This window comes from Cryptomeria japonica, chromosome 9 (genome assembly GCF_030272615.1).
Source record: "Cryptomeria japonica chromosome 9, Sugi_1.0, whole genome shotgun sequence".
In the NCBI taxonomy this organism is placed as follows: domain Eukaryota; kingdom Viridiplantae; phylum Streptophyta; class Pinopsida; order Cupressales; family Cupressaceae; genus Cryptomeria; species Cryptomeria japonica.
In genome coordinates this window covers 502,834,239-502,838,099 of record NC_081413.1, presented here as the reverse complement: position 1 = coordinate 502,838,099, position 3,861 = coordinate 502,834,239, and positions in this window count along the sequence as shown.

The window sequence follows — 3,861 nt, the reverse complement described above, 5'->3', positions numbered from 1 at the left end:
ATATTATGCTATTATTATATATTGATGGCATGCTTGTAGCTTGACCTAATATGCACTATATAAATGAGATTAAATAGAAATTAGCAAAGTCATTTGCTTTGAAGGATTTGGGTGCAGCGTGACAAATCATTGGTATAATAATAATATGAAATAGGAAAAAATTGTTCATTAACATTGTCTCAAATTAAGTACATAGAGAAGGCATTGAAAAGATTTTAGATGCAAGATGCAAAATCGGTGAGTAAACATTTACCCAGACATTTTAAATTGACTAAGGAGGTATGTCATACAAATTCCATACTCTTCAACTATTGATAGTTTAATGTATGTTATGGTGTGCACACGACCAGATATTGAACATGTAGTGGGAGTTGTGAGCAAGTGTGTGAACAATCCTACAAAAGAGCATTGGAATGCAGTAAAATGGATTCTCGGGTATTTGAGAGGTACACTACTCAAACATAATGTTTTGGAGGTTCCAATTCTACTCTATAGGAATATGTTGATATAGATTTAGCAGGTGATATTGGCAGTAGGAGGAGCACATCATTGTATGTGTTTATTGTAGGTGGAACACTAATTAGTTGGATTTCACAATTGTAAAAGGTGGTTGTATTTTCAATAACAAAAGTAGAGCATGTTGTTATAGGGGCTAATAAATAGATTATTTGTTTAAAAAGGTTTAAAGCCGAATTGGGAAAACCATAGGAGAATAGCAAGTTGTACAGTGATAGTCAAAGTGTCATACATCTTGCAAATAACTCGGCCCTTCATTCTAAGACTAAACACATACAACTTGGGTACTATTTCATGTGATCTATTTTAAAGGATGGACAGTTGAAGCTAGAAAAGACGCACACTAGCTAGAATCTAGCAAATATCTTGATGAAGGTTGTAAGTCAAGATAAACTAATTTATTTCTCAGTTTTTTTGGGCTTCAAGAATGATAATAGTGGAAATGAGAAACAAGCCAAGTCCAGGTGCATCAATCTAGTGGGAGCTACAGGTGCAACAATATTATTATCGGATCAATCTCCAAGTGGGAGATTTTTGGTATGTGGTGTTTGATCATGTTGTCAAGCTTACATTTGGGTGGCTTTGTTAGCGTGTTTTTCCTCCAAATCAGTTATAGGGGAGTGTAGGGGGGTTTAGCCCCTCCTACAAGGCTCGAGGGCATAGCCCATAGAAGGGGTATAGGGACAACGCCCCTAGTGGGGCTTGATTGGAGCAACACCCCCAAAGAAAAAATTGCCCATTATTTAATAAAGGAGTCGACAATTGTTTTTTTATGTGAACTGACCTTTGTAAACCACCTAAAAGGCTTGAAAAATAAGTGGATGTAGAATGTGAAATATCATTACATTATAGTTTGTTTTTCACTAGATAATAAAAGAGAAGTGGAGAGTTGTCTATTACACAAGTAGACTAGTCCTTTTGTATCAATAATTGAAATCTCTAGTACACAGTGGTACTTTGCATGTACCTCTTTAGTTAACCTTGGACCATAACCTAGCATTCATGGTTTTTTTGTAAATTGTAGCCATACCCCTTTATTAAACTTGGACTATGTCAACAGTCTCAATCTTGCTCTCTTTCCCCATAAATAAGACTCCCAACAGCAAAGTACTAGCTTGGATAATTTAAGTGTTGTGTATGTTTTTTATTAAGAAAGCATCAAAACAAGGGTGTTGACCCTTAATACAACAGCTTGTAGGTGGCAAGAGACAACAAAATAGGAGTGCGAACCCCAAACAAAACAAGGTCAGACAGGCCAAAAGAAAAACCCATCAAACATGCAACAACCCAAAACCCAAATCAAGAATGGGGAGAAACACCCAAACCAAGACAAGGAGGGGTTTGGGAGAGGGGGGAAGACTTCCCCTTCCACTTGTGACAAACCACAGTCCAAGCAATACTGTCATTAGGACCATCGAAAGAAGGATCAAGCGAGGAGGACTTCGTAGGGATTCTATGAGCAATGGAAGCAAGTTGTTGCTGAAGCGGAACAACATTAGGAGCAGATTCATCCAGAATATATTGGAGCTACAAAACAAGAGGAACAAGAGTGGGAGCCTCAGGGACGGAAGAGGCCACAACAATAGCAACAAGAGGGTCGACAATAGCTTCAGCAGCAGTAAGAGGCACAACTTCATCTCAGGAGGAGACATCATCGACCTAAGAGGAACCAACAGAATCAAAATTAGAAGCATTGACGATCAAGTAGTTAGCTGTAGCATCCTTCCACCAAGTAGCAGCACCTTTGTGATGCGGAAAAGAGCAATCTAAAGCCAAATGACCCTTTGAGAAACATTTCCGGTAGCGAAAGGGGGGGCCCTCATAATCTAAAGGTTGAGTCCAAGGCCTATCCCCAACCATAAGAACCACATCCCTAGGGAGGGGTGAAGAGGTGTCAATATCAATTAAAATGCGAGCATAGGTGGAGTGATCCATGGAAAACGTGGCATCATCGACCTTCAAGAAACGGCCAACAAAGTTATCAATGGCCTCATAGCATGAATGCTCCCAGAAATGAAGGGGAAGATTAGGAAGGCAAACCCATACCGGACGCACATTAAGTGGTTCAAAAAAAAGTTTAAAAGAAGTTGTCCAAGGCTTAACAGAGAGAGAGTGAACTCCCCAAGCCCACAACTTGCCCAACACCAAGTCACGATCACAAGAACAAGCAAAGGAAGCAATGAAAAAGCCTTTAGCACAAGGAAAAAGCTCAATGCTATGAGCAACCAAAGGCTTCCAGCAATCACTCACCCAGCGATGGAGGTCTGAGACCAAAGGCCAAAATCCAATAAATTTGCACACCTACGCGCAATGTTGGTAGAAACCAATATTATCCACAACATCTTGTCCACAAACCACAACACGGGAGGACTTGGCACGAGGAATAGGATGAAACACCTTGGGAGGATGAGCAGCAAATCTGGACACACGAGCAAAGTTGCGTCTACCAGCAAAAGCAGAAGGTTCGGGAGGGATCTTAGCACCCACAACAGGGTCCCCATCAGCAGCAGCAGAGGCAAAAGCACCAGCCTAAGCAAGAGCATCACAGATAGGGCACCCACGAGGGCACCCAACCCATACACTGCAGCAGGACAAGAAGTAGCGCCATCCATAGCGGCGCCCACAAGAGGGGGGAGGGGAGCCCAAACCACCCGACATAGAGACTTCGACACCAAGAGCGGCCTGAGAATTCAAATTCTTGCAGGCGGGAGAGCCATTAGTCAAGCAGGCAGAGCGGCGGTCCATTTCAACCATCAGTGTTGTGTATATTATCTACTCAGCATTTATGAACTTTTTGACTATTTAACATGCCTCCGTTGTCAAATCGATTAATGCAATGCCTCGGCATTGATTTTTCTTTAGATATGATTTGAGCCACGTCAACACAACCAAGATAATGAGATTGAACGGATTTTGATGTTGAAAAAAGCTAGCATATTAATTCAGCAGATGCCTTCTGAAACTGTCGTTTCTAAACTTACATAACTACAAATACCTTATTACAGAGTGATTTGATTATCAACATTAAAAGAACAATAACTACTTAACTACAGATTCTTGCCACTCATTAGCTCTTTAAAACAGAGGTATAAACTATGCATTGTTTCCACAGATGAGGTATGCCAACACATCATGCGGTTATAAGCACTCAAGATGGCTAAAATTTTCCTGGCAAGTTATCTTCAACAGAAATCGTTACTTTCCCTGAAAGGTAAAGGAAAGAGCTCAACATCCATACTGAGTATCAAGAAGCAAGTTCTACAAATAACAAAAGGAATACCCTTCTAAAAAATGATATCTCCAAGCTGGTGTAACCATAAAACATTCTCCAATAAAGAATGAACC